Raw genomic sequence first — 21,527 nt, forward strand, 5'->3', positions numbered from 1 at the left:
TTGAATGACATGTCTAATGTAGAGAACTGTGTTTAGAGTTTTGCAAAAAGGTTGTTTTTCAATTGCAAACTGTGTGTAAAGCATATAATGTGCTTGTAGTTTTGCAGACTTGGTTTTAAGATTCTGTACATGAGTGAATGGTTTCAGTGAGTGAGCCTCAAGTCACACTTTTAGTGTCTAAACAATTTGAAAAAACTGTAAAACAAACTGTGACAGAGGTCGTCTATATGGAATGAACCAAGAAAATCTTAAAATTGCATGGGACCGAGAAGCATAAATGGTAGCAAAAAAGACTGCCATAAAAAAACCCAAAAGACAATTATTTTAATGCAAAAAAATAAATAAAAAAATTCACACATCAGTTTCAGTTTCTGTTTGTTAGTAATCTGTACTTAATCTGTGTTTCAGAAAGCCATTTTATTTTTAAAAACATAATTAAGCAGATTAAGGCCTACTCCTGTCTTAATTTAAACCCTGTCTGGGAAACTGCCCCAAAGGTTTCACAAAGTTATTCTTGTCTCTATAACTTATGGATTCCTAAAGACATGTTTATGGGTAAATAAAATATTAATAATACAAATAAAATGAATATCAAAACATATTTTAAATATAATGAAGTCATTTTATTATAGAACTCATTAGCCTGCAGCAGCCAATATGATGTTCCTGGAAACAAAACAGAGACAGAACAGTATAAACAAACTCTACAACCAACTAAACACCAAATTACAAAAACATTATTAGGCTATGTGAAAGTGAATAAAGTTCACTTTGTTCACTGTGTGTGTGTGTTCAGTTATAAATATGTGCTGCGTAAATTAGCCTTCATACACATAGAAATTATATATAGCCTAACTTTAAAAAACAAACAATAACCCATATAGATAAATTATAATAATTGTATAATATTGAGAATTTAGCCTACTTAATATACATTGTAACATAAGGCTACTTTACGCCAGCACAGTAGTCAGTTAAGCAACTAATTAATATTTTATATTAATATGTATGTAGCCTAGGCTACATCTAAAGGTAAGTCTGCTTTTTTAAAGTATATATATATATATATATATATATATATATATATTACACTTCGACATGTACAGAATGTGCGCGTTAAGAAACACGTTCAAATTTGTCGTCTTAACATGGTAAAACTGTGCGTCTTTACATGTACTAAAGTAACGCGACGACAACTGACGCCTTAACACAACCAGAATGTGCATGTCTACACACACACAAAAGAAACACGTAAAAAATTGCCGCGTTAACGTGAACAAACAGTGCGTGTTGACACGGTCAAAAGTCACGCGTTTCGTTTAAAGACATTTGGCCCCGTTCACGTTCCATATTTACGTGACGTCTGCGTGACGTCTACGCCTCGTCTGCGTCTTAAAATGAATGGATTTAATAGCAAAAAATTAAGACGTCAGTGAGACGTACAGTGAGACGAGTGCATGTTGCAACGTCATATTTTAGACCTCGTCCGAACGCCATATGAGGTGTCGTTTTGCTATTTTATGAGGTGTTGTTTTGCTATTTACGATGCTAACTAAGCAATCAGTCATGTCGATCGTCGCGTACCTTATGGAATGCGAACGGGGCCAAATGTCTTTAAACGAAACGCGTGACTTTTGACCGTGTCAACACGCACTGTTTGTCCGCGTCAACGCGACAACACACACAGCAGCCAATGAAATTGTTGTATTTGAGACTATATTTGCATATGCTAATCATGTGCTCAACCACACTGAACTCACGACAAGTTTTTGTAAATTACAAAATAACAGCTTAGAACACATACAACTTGCTCGTTTTACTTTAGACAGTGTTTATGCTAAAACTGAAAGTGTGTTTTGTGCAGTTTACTTCGCAGTTACCTGGAAAGAAGTAAAATGAAAGAAAATAGAGTCTGCTGTGATGGCTTCTCGTCTCTTCATTTGCAACGAATGAAGCACATCACAGGCGCGCACCAACTTATTGTGCGATGACGTCATGACGCAGGTATGCCAAATGAAAATAATTAATTTAGGAAATGCACAAAACAGACTTTACTTCTCAAAAAACACATATAATGAATTAAATACAATTTTATAATATTAGAAAAATACTATTTACTATATATAACTACTATATCTTTGAGAACTTAATCACCATATCACACTCTCCCCCTCAAAATAAAGATGTCGTCCCGACATCGAATTGCTTAGTCTGTTACAGTAATACTCAAATTACAGTATTTTAACTCTTTTCACTTTACCCAACAGTTGTCTACAACATCAGATATTACAGCACTGTTATCATTTTCCTTGTACATTCTCCCTTTTTTTTTTTTTTACAAGCATACATTCACAGTTGTGCTATAGCTCATTTCACCTCACAAGAGTCCTTATTTGTCGATAGACATGAGGCACTTGTTTGTAAATAGTCCCATGAGGTAATTCTAAAAAAAAAAGAGTCATTTGCAAACCATCAACAAGTCTCTGTTAGGAAGGAAAAACAGTCCATTCATTTGCTCTATCGAGAAAAAATGGCAAAGAGTCCTTCATGGAAGAAAAAAGATTTAAAAAAAAAGTGTCAAAAAAAAAAGAAAGTCTCAAAGTGATTCAAAGTGTCCACAGTTTCAAAACCGCACAACAGTCCATTATTTTTCAAAATCTGATAACAGTCCACTGTTCATTTTGCAATAGTTTCTCACTATGGGCAATAAACAGTCTCTGGGTAATGCTCTGTATCATGACATTTCATGCTTTCAACACAGTCCATACAGTGACTAGTTATGGGGTAGAATTCATGTGGTAGTGCAATTCAAAGTTAATAGCACACATATGGGGGCTGGGGGAAACAAAGGGGTGTTGATAACCAGGGCATCACAGTTGTCATCCCACTAGATGCACAGTGTGGGTAGTGGTGGTCGCCCACTATCTGCACATTGTAGCATGATGGGGACCCAAGACTGTCGTAGGTAAACTTTTTAGGTGGCCGTCGTTTTCTCCTGGTGAACTGGTACTCATTTTCTTCCTCTGAGGTCCTGTCTCTGGACCCAGGCGCTGCAGCTGCTTCCCTAACAGGTAAGTCTTGTTGCATTAGGTCAACAGTTGGTTCCTTTTCATTAAGTTGTTCTCTTATTTCAGGTGCAGACTCTGGACGACCTATCTCTGACTCCGCTGGAAGTGACTGTGGCCTTGGTTCCACCATTGGAGAGTTAGATCGAGGCTCAGAAGGTATTGACTGTTGTGATAACACATTTCTTTTTTCTAGGCAATCACTGCTTTCTTGTGGTCTTATCTGAAAGGGCTCCACTTGAAAGTAGTACTCATCCTCTTCACTTTCATTATCATACTCTGACTCACATTCTCTTCCCCGGGCGGGCTGCGTTCTGCTGTTTCTCAGTTGATGTCCTTGTTTTGGTTTAGTACTTTGAGCTGGTGTGATTGCAAGAGGAAGATGGTCACATGGAAGAAGAAGATTGCGATGTAAAACTCGTGATCTACCTTTACTCTGTTCAGGTTTTACTTCGTAGACTGGTGCATCATCTGCCACCTGGCGCGTAACAACATGAACTTCATCCTCCCAGTAATTTCGCAGTTTCCCGGTCCCACCTCTCGGGGTCAGGTTTTTTACGAGGACCCTGCTTCCTGGGAACAGGTCAGTACACTTCACTCGTTGGTCATAATTCCTTTTATTTCTTTCTGCACACTTGTTTGCCTGTTCTCTTGCTATCTCACAAGCTTCCTGCATTCCCTTTGTCCATCGTTCCATGTATTCACTGTAACTTTGGGAGTTATTGTCGGAGTTGAGTCCGAAGAGAGCATCGATGGGCAATTTTGGTGAGCGTCCGAACAGCAGTTGGAAAGGTGAGAAGCCAGTCACGTCACATCTAGTGCAGTTATAGGCAAAGATTAATTTGTTCAGCGCATCTTTCCAATTAGCTTTTTGTCTTTCAGTCAGGGTTTTCAGCATCTGCAATAATGTCCGGTTAAATCGTTCCACCTGCCCATTCCCCTGGGGGTGGTAGGGGGTGGTCCTTGAGCCGGCAATGCCGCTGTACTTTTTGAGTTGGGTGAGTAGCTGGTTTTCAAATTCTCCCCCTTGATCATGGTGAATTCTGGACGGAAACCCAAACTTCAGGGCAAAATCATTGAATAACCGGTCAGCTACTGTTTTTGCTGATTTCGAGGTGGTGGCATATGCCTGGGCAAATCGAGTGAAGTGGTCGACGATTACCAAAATGTACTCATAGCCCCCTTTGCATTTGTCCAGATGCAGAAAGTCAATGGACACCAATTCAAATGGGTGAGTCGTTTTGATACATTTAAGGGGCGCTCTTGTCTCACGGCAGGGTTTTTTCTGTTTAATACAGCAGCAAGTTCTCAGGACATAGTTTTCAATGTCTTTCTGCATGTAAGGCCAGAAAAACCGATCCCTTATGAGGCTTGTGGTGCGATCGAGTCCCTGATGACCCATCTCATCGTGCATCTCTCTCAGAACAGTTCTTTTGAATTGCGCTGGTAGCACCAGCTGTTTTCTTTGAGACGTTTGGCGGAACAGGATGCCATGCTCATCTAACTTCAGCTTCTCCCACTCTCGCAGCAGAACTTTGGCTGCCGAGTTGACTGAACGCCACTGCTGAGGAGGCCTAGATCCTGCTTGTAAGTGTTCAATTATTACTCTAATGTCCTTGTCCTCCCTTTGTACTAATCTGATTTCCTCTTTTGACAGGGGTTTGAGGACTCCCTCATTTTCCTCCATACTTGCCAGTACACTCTGACAGGCTACTGCAAGTGTCACATCTGGATTCCCTTGGAGCTCCACTGCTTGGATCACAGCTCCCACGCAGTCAGGTGAAAACTGCTCAGAACATTCTCTCATTGTTGTTTCCAGGTCTGCTGGCATCCTGGAGAGCGAGTCAGCATCTATGTTTTCTTTACCTGGACGGTAACGGATGGTGAAGTGAAAATCTGCGAGCTCTGACACCCATCTACACCCAGTGGCGTTCAACTTTGCAGAGGTCAGGACATAGGTCAATGGGTTATTGTCACTGAAAACTGTAAAGGTTGGGGCATAGTACAGGTAGTCTCTGAATTTTTCAGTGATGGCCCATTTCAGAGCTAAGAATTCCAGCTTACCGCTGTGCAGATGGTAATTTTTCTCAGCTGCCGTCAAAGTACGAGAACCATAAGCAATTACTCTCAGCTTGCCATTCTGCTGCTGGTATAAGACAGCTCCCAACCCTTGGTTGGACGCATCTGTATGAAGGATGAATGGTTGAGAGAAGTCTGGAAATCCCAGGATTGGAGGCTCAATCAAGCAGTTAATCAACTTTTCTAGTATCTCCTGGTGTTTTGCTGTCCACTCAATTGATTTACTTGATGGCACCACATGATTTCTTTTGTTGTTTCTTACTTTATGTTTTCCCTTTCTCTGTGGCCCAGCATCCTCAATGTTACTTTTTAGCAGGTCATAGAGGGGACTGGCAATTCTGGAAAAATCTTTAATGTATTGCCGATAATAGCTAAGCAGGCCAAGAATCTTGCGTAGCTCCCCCACCGTGCTTGGTGTTTGTTCCTTCAGTGCCGTTACAGCAACAGTGTCTGCAGGATCAATACGACTGCCTTCAGCTGACACAATTCTCCCAAGATATCGTACCTCTTTCTTAAAGAGCTCACATTTTCTTGGTTTTAACTTGACTCCATGGAACTGTAATCTCTGCAGTACTTTCTTCACCGCTTCCACTTGTTCATCGAAGGACTCAGTGAAGACCAGGATGTCGTCTAAGTACGGTATGCAAATTTTGTCTCTTAACCCTTCCAGGCTCTCTTCCATGAATCGTTGGAATGCTGCAGGCGCATTCATAAGGCCGAAAGGAATACGAATCCATTCGTATAGGCCCCACGGTGTTGTGAATGCAGTCAGGTACCTGCTCTCTGGAGACATGAAACCTTGGTGGTATGCCTTTCCTTGGTCTAGCAGCGAGAACCACGCGTTACCTCCCAGCCCATCTAGGATATCCTGCACTCTGGGTATTGGCTGGCGATCAGGGATTGTTTTGTTGTTCAGGTCCCTGTAATCAATACACAGCCTGAGGCTGCCATCCTTTTTACGGACACAGACGATTGGAGACGAGTAAGGGGAATGAGACTTGGCCACCCAGCCTTGAGCAATCAGGTCATGTAAGTAGTCCTTCATCTCTTGATATAACGGTTTAGGGACTGATGTGTATGTTCGGGCAACAGGGGTGTTATCATTTAATGAGATACTCAGTTGCAAACCTGGAACACAACCGATATCGTCATCCGACTTCGAAAAGGCATGACATTCTTCACGTAACATCTGCTTAACTTGTTGTTGTTGGGGCGGAGTTAAATGGTTCACATCCACCGGGGGGTCCCATCGATCTGTATTGCTATCTCCCTCAGTTGTCTCTGGTAGAACCTGAGTAACAGATGCTGTAGCTTCACCCTGTGTATTTGATATTGGTAAGACGGATTTAACTGGCTGCAGAGTTCCAAGCTCTGTTCTACCACTGAGCGTGATGTCGTGATCGGTTCCATTCTGCACACTGATAGTAATTATTGGCCGGGCCCCCTTTTCCAGAATGAGGAGGGTATCGAAGAGTTCAAGGCCATCTGGGTACACTGGGTTAACATGTGGCTCAAACAGTAGCACCGTATCTTGTTGCACGTGAGGCACGTTTACCAGACACTGAAGTTGCATAACGGTGTGTTTCCGTATGTTCACAGGTTCCTTCCTGGTTCTTACTACATACTCGCTGAGGTCCTCTGCAGTCACCAAGTTAATGAAGGTATGTACACTTTTCTTCTTTATGCTAGGGAAAGCACTTCTAACAGTTCTGTACAAACAAGCATTAGTCACATCAAGAGATCCACTTGTTTCACTTTGTTTCAGTATTTGTTCTATCACATTATACCCAATGATGGGTCTAGGCAATTCTTGGTCCTTCAAAACGAGCACAGGAATGTTTAACTCTTTCTCATTGGTCACCGGAGATGCCAGCTTGAAAGTCAACTCCACCCATCCACTGTAAGGCATGTTTGCCCCATTGGCCGCCACCAGGCGCAAGCTGTCTGGTGCTTCAGTTGCCTCTGAAATATTTCTCAGTGTCACCTCAGGTGCATATTTGGCCTTCCACTCCTCATCTATAATGCATACTTGGGAGCCTGTGTCCCATAATGCTTCAGTCTTTTTTCCCTGTAGATAACAGGTAACAAGGCACTGTTTCCCCACTAAGGACGTGATGGCCGAATGATGGTTAACTTGACAAGGGGCAGTTAAAATACTATCAAATAACTGGGACTCAAAATGTCTCTGATGGCCCATGCTACATTTCTCATGTTTTTGGGACTTCTCTGCCGTTCGGGTCACACCCTGTCCCTTGGGGGTAACCCACTCCTGTTTAACGGAGCTCCAAGCTGAGGCCTGGCACCTTTACTCTTACAGCCAGCGGAGAAGTGCTCGCTGCTGCCACAGTGATAACAATGGGTGCAAGGTTCTTCTGTCTTGCGCTGCTGGCAATGGAAACATTGTCTGGCTCGTGAGGGACGGGGCTGGCGGAACTGATGAGGGTGCTGCTGTGGTGGTACCATATACTGCTGGTGATAATACTGCGGTGCTGCAAAGCTTGACAGCTGAGATTCATAATTGATGGACATGGGGTAGTGCTGAGGAGAGCGATACACATACGGCTGTCCATGGTGAGTTTCTACAATTGAATAATGCTGACGTGACTGGAGAGAATGTTCTGGTGGAACAGTGGACAACTGAGCTGGATTTGCAGGTACAAGAGGTATTTTCTGTTCCCTCACCTGTTGTTGGCTTTGTGAGAACTGGTGTGGAGACATGTATGGACCTCCCTGTTGTTGATGTGTAACTGTATCAGGTTTCCAGGTCTTATGCTCTTGGACTTGGGTCCATCCTGATGTCTGTTGGGACGCTGCTGCTGGTTCTTTGTCATAAACTGCAAAACACTGCTGAGGGACAGATAAGGGCTGTTGAATTGACTCTTTAATCTGCATGATATCATCACTCAGGCTTTTCAGTTGTGACATTAAATCAAACTTTGACTGTTTGCACTGAAGTTTTTGTTCAGGGGTAGGCTCATTTAACTGTACAGCATGAACAGTACCATTTTTTTCATATTTTCGCTTATTTTGTCTTTCAGATTCATTGGAACAAGCGACATTGAGTTTCTCCAGCAACACTTCATCTGGGACAGCGGGATCTGAAAGGTATGGTTGAAGGTCACTTTGGATTCGATCGTTTTGCAATCCAGTCAAGACGGTGTGCAAGAACATATTCTGAACTAGGGCGGGATCATATTTCAACCCTGAGTCATCCTCCTGGGAAGCAAACAGAATTTTCTGTCTCAGATCAAGGGCTCGAATTAGGAAGCTTTGTGGCGTTTCTCTAGTGCGCTGAGCTTCTGTAGTGAGCTGCTTATATAATTCAGTCGCATTTTTCTCCTGATAATGAGAACGAAGTATCCGCCTTAGCATTGGGAGCGTCAGCCCTGCCTTTCCCTCAAGATAGCTCCGCAGCTGAAGCCCTGGTGTGATAGCCCTGATGACAGAATCTACTATTTCCTGTTCTGCATAGCCCTTTTTGAGCCCACCTTCTATCTGCCGTGCCAGACTGGAGAATGAGAGCCGATCCTTCTGCCCTAGATCTCCTATTAGACCAGAAATTTTAAAGTCCTTCTGCCATGTTGAGGTGACTTGTCTCTGAAAAGCGGGTGAAGAATGAACTAGGTTCTGGGCTGCATTTTGTGATGCGGTGGGGCTAATGTGCATGGCAGAAAACAATTCAGCTGTATTCTCTCCACTTAATTGTATTGTTCTCTGGGCTGTGTTAACATCTCCAAGTTTACTTTCCTCCCTCTCTGTATCTTTTTCAGGAGCAGTAATTGTGACTCCTGTGAGCTGGCTCAGTTTATCATTAATTGTTAACAGTTCGGCCATACCGCCATCTTCGAACTCCTCTAGCTCAGCTCTCAGTAAATAGTTACTAATGAGGTTTAACAGGGACAAACGTGTCACATGTGTTTCATCCTCTTGCGTCAGCCGAAGGAAGACACAGAGTTTTATCAGCTTTTCACATGATAGTGTGCATAATTTCTCACCAATTTCCTCTTGAAGATGTTTTAGCTCATCCATTTTAGCTGCTAATAGACAGGCCGTTGAGAGTGGTATTTCACTTACTGACTTGACTTAGCCGTCGCTGGTATCAAACTGAACCACCAGTGCACGCACTGCTCAATCAGATCGTTTTCACCACTCGTCCTGACTGTATCACCCTGTAGCTCAACTGGTTCGCTAGCGAGGGATGATGTTGCTTGATGGGCTCTGCCGGTCAGGGAGTCACTCCACCGAACATCGATCCCAGCGGTGCCTCCAAAATTGTAACACTCCTGGAAAGAAGTAAAATGAAAGAAGATAGAGTCTGCTGTGATGGCTTCTCGTCTCTTCATTTGCAACGAATCAATCAATAATGCATATAACAAAAGTTTGTCACATTACAGTGGTCAGCACATATATGACTTGTACATTTGTACAACAATGACTGGGTATAAACATGAACAACAACATTCCTCATCATCAGAATCCACCAAGTGACACTCAAATGTCTCATTCTTTTACAAGATTAAGATTCCTGAAATACACAGACAAGCATCAAACGCATTTATATATTATATATATAATAAACATATATTAAATATCTCTCTCTATATGTATATATTTGACATCACTAGTATTTAACCTTTATCTAAATAATAACATGAAATTTATGTCAAAATAAATACATTTAGAAGATGAACAATATTCCCAGTTCATTCTGATGCATTATATTGAATATGAAATTCACTCGTCACATATATTGTCAAATGTAACGCAAATAACCATGAATTAAACAACCATGTATGCAAAATGAAGATATCTCATAACGTTAGAACAATAATATATATATATATTTCTATTATAAACATTATAATATAGGCGGGCTTTCGCGCTAATCGCGGAGCACATGCTAATCATGTGCTCAACCACACTGAACTCACGACAAGTTTTTGTAAATTACAAAATAACAGCTTAGAACACATACAACTTGCTCGTTTTACTTTAGACAGTGTTTATGCTAAAACTGAAAGTGTGTTTTGTGCAGTTTACTTCGCAGTTACCTGGAAAGAAGTAAAATGAAAGAAGATAGAGTCTGCTGTGATGGCTTCTCGTCTCTTCATTTGCAACGAATGAAGCACATCACAGGCGTGCACCAACTTATTGTGCGATGACGTCATGGCGCAGGTATGCCAAATGAAAATAATTAATTTAGGAAATGCACAAAACAGACTTTACTTCTCAAAAAACACATATAATGAATTAATATACAATTTTATAATATTAGAAAAATACTATTAACTGTATATTATCTTTGAGAACTTAATCACCATATCACATTTAGAGTTTTGCAAAAAGGGTTTTTTTTTCAATTGCAAACTGTGTGTAAAGCATATAATGTGCTTGTAGTTTTGCAGACTTGGTCTTAAGATTCTGTACATGAGTGAATGGTTTCAGTGAGTGAGCCTCAAGTCACACTTTTAGTGTCTAAGCAATTTGAAAAAACTGTAAAACAAACTGTGACAGAGGTCGCCTATATGGAATGAACCAAGAAAATCTTAAAATTGCATGGGACCGAGAAGCATAAATGGTAGCAAAAAAGACTGCCATAAAAAACCCAAAAGACAATTATTTTAATGCAAAAAATAAATAAAAAAAAAGTGAATAAAGTTCACTTTGTTCACTGTTTGTGTGTGTTCAGTTATAAATATGTGCTGTGTAAATTAGCCTTCATACACTTAGAAATTATATATAGCCTAACTTTAAAAAACAAACAATAACCCATATAGATAAATGATAATAATTGTATAATATTGAGAATTTAGCCCACTTAATATACATTGTAACATAAGGCTACTTTATGCTAGCACAGTAGTCAGTTAAGCAATTAATTCATATTTTATATTAATATGTATGTAGCCTAGGCTACATCTAAAGGTAAGTCTGCATTTTAAAAAAAAAATAAATAAAAAAAAATATATAGGCTATATTACACTTCGACATGTACAGAATGTGCGCGTTAAGAAACACGTTCAAATTTGTCGTCTTAACATGGTAAAACTGTGCATCTTTACATGTACTAAAGTAACGCGATGACAACTGATGCCTTAACACGACCAGAATGTGCATGTCTACACACACACAAAAGAAACACGTAAAAAATTGCCACGTTAACGCGAACAAACAGTGCGTGTTGACACGGTCAAAAGTCACGCGTTTCGTTTAAAGACATTTGGCCCCGTTCGCGTTCCATAACTTTTGACCGTGTCAACACGCACTGTTTGTCCGCGTCAACGCGACAACACACACAGCAGCCAATGAAATTGTTGTATTTGAGACTATATTTGCATATGTGACGCGATGGTTCGTATGGCCTGGTTGGTATATACGTATACAAACATCAGATGTCATGTTTATTCATGAAGCATGTCGTAATGGTATGCTGGTATGCACGTATACAAATATCGAGGCAACATTGGTACGTTTTGTGTGTGATGTCAGCCTTATGTCATGATTTGTCCTGCGTTCTTTCTCCGATACAAAAGTCAACAGCTGAAACCATCATGGCTCTTAGAAATCTTTTAGCAAACTGCCATCTCTTGCAAAAGCAACACTTTGTGCAAAACTATTTTAACTCTTCCAAAAATGTTCTTTTTGAGTATAACTACACACAAATATGCACAACTGAGGAATTTTACAGTTGAACTGAAATCAACTGAACTGAATCAACACTGAAGTCACTTGAGCTGAATATTAGAGCCGCTTTGCAGCAGAATTTGTTTTGAATTTGTTACTGAAGCTACTATGAAACAATATATATTGTAGCTTGTATGCATATTCTTTCTTTCTCAAACCTGAGTTTTGATTTCTAAGTGATCAATTTATGTATAAGTGTTTTCACACATGATCATTGGCTATATACAGTAGGTCATCAGGAAATGGCACCACCCCCGACAAAAAAAAAGGTTTTGTTAGTTTTGAATGACATGTCTAATGTAGAGAACTGTGTTTAGAGTTTTGCAAAAAGGTTGTTTTTCAATTGCAAACTGTGTGTAAAGCATATAATGTGCTTGTAGTTTTGCAGACTTGGTTTTAAGATTCTGTACATGAGTGAATGGTTTCAGTGAGTGAGCCTCAAGTCACACTTTTAGTGTCTAAGCAATTTGAAAAAACTGTAAAACAAACTGTGACAGAGGTCGCCTATATGGAATGAACCAAGAAAATCTTAAAATTGCATGGGACCGAGAAGCATAAATGGTAGCAAAAAAGACTGCCATAAAAAAACCCAAAAGACAATTATTTTAATGCAAAAAATAAATTAAAAAAAAAGTGAATAAAGTTCACTTTGTTCACTGTTTGTGTGTGTTCAGTTATAAATATGTGCTGTGTAAATTAGCCTTCATACACTTAGAAATTATATATAGCCTAACTTTAAAAAACAAACAATAACCCATATAGATAAATGATAATAATTGTATAATATTGAGAATTTAGCCCACTTAATATACATTGTAACATAAGGCTACTTTATGCTAGCACAGTAGTCAGTTAAGCAATTAATTCATATTTTATATTAATATGTATGTAGCCTAGGCTACATCTAAAGGTAAGTCTGCATTTTTAAAAAAAAATAAATAAAAAAAATATATATAGGCTATATTACACTTCGACATGTACAGAATGTGCGCGTTAAGAAACACGTTCAAATTTGTCGTCTTAACATGGTAAAACTGTGCGTCTTTACATGTACTAAAGTAACGCGATGACAACTGATGCCTTAACACGACCAGAATGTGCATGTCTACACACACACAAAAGAAACACGTAAAAAATTGCCACGTTAACGCGAACAAACAGTGCGTGTTGACACGGTCAAAAGTCACGCGTTTCGTTTAAAGACATTTGGCCCCGTTCGCGTTCCATAACTTTTGACCGTGTCAACACGCACTGTTTTTCCGCGTCAACGCGACAACACACACAGCAGCCAATGAAATTGTTGTATTTGAGACTATATTTGCATATGTGACGCGATGGTTCGTATGGCCTGGTTGGTATATACGTATACAAACATCAGATGTCATGTTTATTCATGAAGCATGTCGTAATGGTATGCTGGTATGCACGTATACAAATATCGAGGCAACATTGGTACGTTTTGTGTGTGATGTCAGCCTTATGTCATGATTTGTCCTGCGTTCTTTCTCCGATACAAAAGTCAACAGCTGAAACCATCATGGCTCTTAGAAATCTTTTAGCAAACTGCCATCTCTTGCAAAAGCAACACTTTGTGCAAAACTATTTTAACTCTTCCAAAAATGTTCTTTTTGAGTATAACTACACACAAATATGCACAACTGAGGAATTTTACAGTTGAACTGAAATCAACTGAACTGAATCAACACTGAAGTCACTTGAGCTGAATATTAGAGCCGCTTTGCAGCAGAATTTGTTTTGAATTTGTTACTGAAGCTACTATGAAACAATATATATTGTAGCTTGTATGCATATTCTTTCTTTCTCAAACCTGAGTTTTGATTTCTAAGTGATCAATTTATGTATAAGTGTTTTCACACATGATCATTGGCTATATACAGTAGGTCATCAGGAAATGGCACCACCCCCGACAAAAAAAAGGTTTTGTTAGTTTTGAATGACATATCTAATGTAGAGAACTGTGTTTAGAGTTTTGCAAAAAGGTTGTTTTTCAATTGCAAACTGTGTGTAAAGCATATAATGTGCTTGTAGTTTTGCAAACTTGGTTTTAAGATTCTGTACATGAGTGAATGGTTTCAGTGAGTGAGCCTCAAGTCACACTTTTAGTGTCTAAACAATTTGAAAAAACTGTAAAACAAACTGTGACAGAGGTCGTCTATATGGAATGAACCAAGAAAATCTTAAAATTGCATGGGACCGAGAAGCATAAATGGTAGCAAAAAAGACTGCCATAAAAAAACCCAAAAGACAATTATTTTAATGCAAAAAATAAATAAAAAAATTCACACATCAATTTCAGTTTCTGTTTGTTAGTAATCTGTACTTAATCTGTGTTTCAGAAAGCCATTTTAGTTTTAAAAACATGATTAAGTAGATTAAGGCCTACTCCTGTCTTAATTTAAACCCTGTCTGGGAAACTGCCCCCAAAGGTTTCACAAAGTTATTCTTGTCTCTATAACTTATGGATTCCTAAAGACATGTTTATGGGTAAATAAAATATTAATAACACAAATAAAATGAATATCAAAACATATTTTAAATATAATGAAGTCATTTTATTATAGAACTCATCAGCCTGCAGCAGCCAATATGATGTTCCTGGAAACAAAACAGAGACAGAACAGTATAAACAAACTCTACAACCAACTAAACACCAAATTACAAAAACATTATTAGGCTATGTGAAAGTGAATAAAGTTCACTTTGTTCACTGTGTGTGTGTGTGTTCAGTTATAAATATGTGCTGCGTAAATTAGCCTTCATACACTTAGAAATTATATATAGCCTAACTTTAAAAAACAAACAATAACCCATATAGATAAATTATAATAATTGTATAATATTGAGAATTTAGCCTACTTAATATACATTGTAACATAAGGCTACTTTACACCAGCACAGTAGTCAGTTAAGCAATTAATTAATATTTTATATTAATATGTATGTAGCCTAGGCTACATCTAAAGGTAAGTCTGCTTTTTTAAAGTATATATATATTACACTTCGACATGTACAGAATGTGCACGTTAAGAAACACGTTAAAATTTGTCGTCTTAACATGGTAAAACTGTGCGTCTTTACATGTACTAAAGTAACGCGACGACAACTGACGCCTTAACACGACCAGAATGTGCATGTCTACACACACACAAAAGAAACACGTAAAAAATTGCCGCGTTAACGCGAACAAACAGTGCGTGTTGACACGGTCAAAAGTCACGCGTTTCGTTTAAAGACATTTGGCCCCGTTCGCGTTCCATACACATCAGGCTATATCGTATGCTACGCGTGCTACACACAGCCTACGTTGTAATTACGGTGTACACTCGACGTAGAAGTATAAATCAGCCTTAACGTCTCATATCTTATGTCTGACGCCTGAATACTATGGGATTTTGTCCAGATGGCTGGCGTGCGTATACATGTTAGTTCTCCTCTCAGTTTGCTTAGCAATCATCAAATTTTGTAGAAATCACCCCTCATACGTCGCAACACGTAGCACAGTTGTCCAATATAATGATGTAATCCACAAGACTGAAGTTAGTGAGAGAAGGGCATAAAAAGTAGAATGCATCACAAAATTTAGAAATTCTCAACTTTATCCAAATAAGGAGCGGAAAACACATTACACTCATGATAGTCTTTTTTTTTTTTTAAATTGCTTTTATTTAGAAATCCACATCCAGGCTACACCAGAAAATATCTCTTCTCAGATACTTCCTCATCTTTTTAATGACTTTTCAAAGAGTCTGTAAACTGCAATATAGGTTATTTATTGTTTAATTTCATAAATTAATAAATACTCATTGTGTATTTAATAATAATTTTATTTTGAGCATGTATTCCCTTAAGCTTCATCATTCTTGAATATGTAATCATTTCCTTTTTTTCAAATTGTTGTTCCTCTTTAGTAAGATTTACCACCCCATAAGTTTCCACCCCTTATATATCAATGAATCACCTCTAAGACTCATCTTCTCTTTCATTTATTGGCTTGACTGTTTCACCTCATGCATCCTCCATATCTACATTTGACAGGTTACAATGGACCACAACTTCTGTATCAGATTATGCATCTTTTGTGGTAAGATATTTATTTATTTTCATCTCTATCTTTTATTACCTATTTATTATTTTGTAACACACGGTCACTACCTCAATAGCTGTCTATTTACTCTCTCTGTAAGCCTTCTTGTGTTGCAAGTCTTAAACCCTTTTGTTCCCTTTTGTACGAATGAATTCAGTGAGTGACAATACGATCTTAACTAGTTTCTTGATCTCACCAGTTAAAATTGGCTTTACATTGTTTTCATAGTCTAAATTTGTTTAAATTTTAAGCGGTGTGAAAAGCATTGCTGTAATCATATTGTACACTAATAGATGAACGAGTGATTTCAAAAGAAAACAGTGTATCGTTGTAGGAATTAAGTTTTAAAACTCTTACAGTTTTAGTTTTAGTGTAGATTGTTGATTCATTGTTCATCATAAGACATTGAACATATTGAATTTTATACAAAGTCATAAGTTTAAAACCAAAAGTAATAGCATGGTATCATGACCAGACATATGATATGATATAGATGAAAAATGTCCTTTTAAGGCAAGAACATCCTTCTCTACATCCTTCTAATTCTGTATTCTATATTCAGCCTTGAGTTTCTTTTTTTTAATGGTTACAAAATATGTGTGTGTGTGTGTGTGTGTGTGTGTGTGTGTTATCTTATTAATTGCCTTTATTTGTGCTACAGTGAAATCTCCAGCAGCTGCTGAACTGGAATCTGTTACTATATAATGTATTTTAGCATGGCTGCAATGTTGTATTGACCAATCAGCAAACAGGAATTGAAATCTAAATTTTATACATTTTAATTATGTCAAATTACAGTTTAATTTAGTCTTTTTTATCACTTCTGAACACTTTAGTATCTCAGTCGGTGATGGCTTTTAACATTGATCCTGCTTCCTGGAAAACCTTCACTCCACCTTCACCTTCACCGAGTCAAAATGTTGCCTTTGGCTATAAGGTGATACAGAAAGACACAAGAAGGTGAGAGCAACATAACCACTGATAATGAAACCAAAAACCCCTGCATTGTTTGGAAAGCCAGTACTCACCGCACTGCACATGTTTCTCCTTCAATGTTGATCAGCACTAGAACTTACTAGTGATGAGCAGTCTGTGGAGAGCAGTTTAATAAGCATAAAGTCTCCTTCCCTCTGTAGATTATTATAGCTATGAGCTGAACACTAGGACAGAAAGAGACTGGCTTACCAACATCAGTCAACCACAACACTTGGTTTTGTTTTTATATGGCCTTTAGGGGTGAATCTTAAATAGATGCTACTACAATAGATGGACATGGAAAAAAAACTCAGATTATAGCTTTTGTGCTTCATTGCACATAGTGAAGAATTTGACTAGTTATTAAAAATGTGACTCTTTGAATGCAGCACCCCCTGTTGGCAATCACTGAATTTACAGCATTATATTTATAGGTTTGAGATATGCCATGCACTGTAAACTCTAAAGCTCGAAATAATTAATTGGTATGAGTAAAGCAAACTCAAATGAAACAAATTAGTTCAATCAAATTAACTTTTATGAGTATTTAGAACTTTCATTTTCTTTTGAGTTAACGGAACATACACATTGATTTTTATGAACTTGTTTCTTTTAATTAAGACAAACTACCATCCTGGCATTTTTTTTTTTTTTGTAGCTTTATCTGGCTATCATTCCTTCACTGTACTATTTTTTGTATATTAATGTTTTTGTAATATGTTTGTGATTGTTCTTTTTTTTTTTTTTTTTTTTTTTTTGCTGTATATATAAATAACATAACCACAATGCAATTGAATTCTCTCCCATATGGAAATTACACATTCTCTTTATGGGAACTAGTTTTTTACAAAATTGACCATCAAATTTATTATACTCTGTAGTTGATTCTAATGTATTCTTATCTTTTTTTCTTATAGTCTAATTGTGAGCGATCCTTTAAATCAAATCAGTCAAGATAAAAGAGGATTGATTTATAGCTGTGCTGTCACACAAGGAACCTGCTCATCACTGAAGATTGATGGTATTTAGGTTTTTGTATTACAGTCCTAATTGAAATATTATTTGCCACTTTCCAAGTAGGGTATACTACGGTCTATGGTAATACTGTATATAAGAATTATTCTCTTTTTCAACAAAATGAACAGAGGTGTTTAACTTCAACCTTAGAAGGTTATAGTAAACATCATCTCAGCTGTTTTATTTCCTATTACCTTGTTACCAAAATGTAGGACATTTAAAACTCTGATTTGTATTTTCTACTAGTGATTTACATTAAATAAATGTTCCAAATTCAAAGCAATTCAATTGAGCTGCTGCTCGCCAGTATGGGACCAGATGTGAGTGTAGATATTGATAAATTAGATGTTTACTATAAAGAAAAGTAAATTGTAATTATGTATTAGTAAATACAATACAGTATAGTATAGTTTAGTAAATGCTGAAATTAACATAAACTAAGATTAACAATGCTGTAGAAATATTGTTCATTGTTAGTTCATGCTAGTTACCTAATGTGAACAAATAAAACCTTATTGTAAAGTGTTACAAAAAAACAGGATTTGTACTTCAAAGTGAGTGAAACATATTTGTGGAAAGTACCATTTAAAGTTTTTTTTAATGAAAATGAACAAACCGTCTGTGTGTTAATGAAGTGCCCTCAGAAGCTGTCAACATGTCTCTTGGACTTTCCATGGTTCAAGATCCTCAGTCTTCAAAGCTGGCAGTAAGTTTTAATGAACACCATAGAGCTCAGTTACAAATGAAGTACATATTATAACTATTTCACACTTCCAAATGCCTAAAAAACATAAAAAGCCAAATTAAATGCTCTATACAACTACTCTCAATTCACAAAGGGGATTATAAATGTCATGATGTGAGAAGAGAACATGTTTTATGATCAATATTAAAGAAAAACAACATTGTTTTATGCATAGTATACATTGAGTCAATTTTATTTGATATAATTTTTTTTTATTTATTTTTTATTTATTATCCTGTCTCAACAACTAAGACAGACTTTGACCAGAGTAATTAAAAATGATTGGTATTCGTGGTCTATAATTACCATTTAGCATTTGAATTATTATTCCTTTTTAAAAAAAAAAAAAAAAAAAAAAAAAAAAGTGAAATCCGTGTTTAAATTCCATCTCATTCAGATTTGCGGTCCAACCATTCCAAGGAAATGTGTATCAGTTACCACCTTCAATGGCATGTGCTTCATCAGTGAAAACAGTGGGTTTAAACCACCAATACCGAGCTCTCTGAGAGGTAAATATGATGAGCAACGAAGGGTGTTTTTTTGTGTCCCCATGCATGCAGTCAAAGAGTTTTCTTTTGTTTTGATATAACTTTACTGGAGTTTTAACTAGGCCTACATATATACACTCTTCTGCTTCTCTTCATTTACAGACTGTCCTGGTCAGATTGACATTGCTTTTCTGTTAGATGGATCTGGGAGTGTGGGGAGTAACAATTTTAGAACGATGAAGACTTTTGTGACAAACATGATCAAGCGTTTTACTGATCGGGATGGACAGGTAGGAATAGCCTTCACTTCAGTGATTCCCATTACTAAATTGAAAGACATGAATTTGTCTTTCCATGTGTAATTATCTTTTTCCAGAAAAATATATATAACTGAATGGCATTATAGAAGACATAATGAGACTTTATCTGTTGTTGTTTTACAGTTTGCCATAGCTGTCTACTCCAATGATTGTGTTATTCACTACAATTTCAATCAACTTAAAGACAGCACATGGGAATCTAAGGTGACAAATATACCATACTATAGAGGTGGCACTTACACTGCAGCAGCCATCAAAAAACTTGTGTAAGAGTTTTTGTTTTTAAATAAATCTGAATCATTGCATTTATTTATTTTCATATATATATTATAACGCTTGTGCAGTTTAGAAAAAAGAAAAAGAAAAACACAATAGGATGCTGTGTTGTTATGAAGTTGTTAAGGTTATCTAAATAGTAATATATTGCTAGGGTATTTATGTTGGTTACTTGATTTCTTCTAAATTTTATTTCAAATACCAGGAATGAGCTATTTACACCAAATGGAGGGTCAAGGCCATCAGCAAAAAAAATCTTGCTTGTTATTACTGATGGAGTGTCACATGACAGGAACTCATTGAAAGGTGCAGCATCACAGGCAGAGGCAAAGAACATAATCCGATTTGCGATTGGGGTAGGATTTTTCTTCACATATTATGTTGTTTAAATCTCTTACATCAGATCCTTAAATGTTTAATTGTGTCTAGTCAAATTCTTATATGTTGCAAAAGCTATAGGGTTAAACCTGAAATTTGTTGTGAATTTTATTTGACCATTTTTTTAAGCTGCTAACTTTTTATTTTATTTATAGAAATAATAAATGCATTGTGTGTGTGTTTGTGCGTGTGTACTTTTGTGATTTATGAGGACACAAATAATGACATGGGTATTACACAGGTATTACTAGGTAAACATGGAATATGAAGACATTTCATGAGTCCTCATATTTAAAATGGCTTTAAAAAAATGTTTTATAAAAAATGTAAAAATGCAGAATGTTTTCTGTGATTGGTAGGTTTAGGGGTAGGGGTAGTGTAGGGAGATAGAGTGTACAGTTTGTACAGTATAAAAACCATTACACCTATGGAATGCCCTCACTTTGATAGCAAAACAAACCTGTGTGTGTGTGTGTGTGTGCGTGCACGTATGTATCTCTATATTCATTATTACCCTAAATATGCTTTGTAGCATCATTTCATTTTTAAGGAAACAATATTTTTGTCTCTAGGTTGGCGAGGCTTTTAATGATTTCTATGCAAAACAGGAGTTGAATACAATTGCTACTGATCCAGACAATGATCACGTATTCAAAGTGACAGACTTTAATGCTCTGAATAATATTCTTCAAAAGCTGGAAGAAAACATTATCGCTATTGAAGGTAGCTCAGAAAAAAAAAAAAAAAAAAGAATTAATGTGTATTTCTGCTTTATGTATGTACTGTATATATAGACATATTTTTGTAATAAATGAATTGGTTTCTCCTAAAAGATTTAATTAAAGAAATTAGTTTTTTTAGTAACTTCTGTTGATTTGCTGCAGGAACCCAGACTTCAGGTGATTCCTCCAGAATGGAGTTTGCACAGGACGGATTCAGTGCAGCTTTCACATCATATGTAAATAAATTCATTTTTGCCATCTTAATCCTTACTCTTCAGACCAAGTAAATAATGGTTATATGGTTGTATTTTCAAAAAAGGTATAAGAATAAATTAAATACTGTAACATGTGACCCCAAAGACCTTTGGTCTTTTTGTGTAATGCTCACAAAATCTTTATCATTATATAAAAGACGAGTATGGGATATCTTGACAAATTTCTGTGTGTGTCCAAATCCATCACAGTTTTGTTTTGTTTTGCTTTTTTTGTTCAGGGAAGCGTGTTAATGAGTGCAGTGGGAGCTTTCCAGTGGAAAGGTGGATATCAGGAATATTTGCCAGACTACTCCTTTCAAACAGGCACTGAGCATGAAAGCTATCTAGGTGAGGATTTTTAAACTCTTAAAACATAGAAAATGTGAATTTAGAGTCATTTTCTTTTTTACAGCAAATAC

The 21,527-nt window shown here is 37.2% G+C and overlaps 1 pseudogene; it reads left to right on the forward strand.

Moving 5' to 3' along the window:
• Positions 1–15,773: 15,773 nt before the first annotated feature.
• Positions 15,774–21,527, forward strand: part of LOC125265760 — a 28,219-nt pseudogene continuing 22,465 nt past the window's right edge.

The sequence above is a fragment of the Megalobrama amblycephala genome, linkage group LG1, assembly GCF_018812025.1.
Source record: "Megalobrama amblycephala isolate DHTTF-2021 linkage group LG1, ASM1881202v1, whole genome shotgun sequence".
Taxonomy (NCBI): domain Eukaryota; kingdom Metazoa; phylum Chordata; class Actinopteri; order Cypriniformes; family Xenocyprididae; genus Megalobrama; species Megalobrama amblycephala.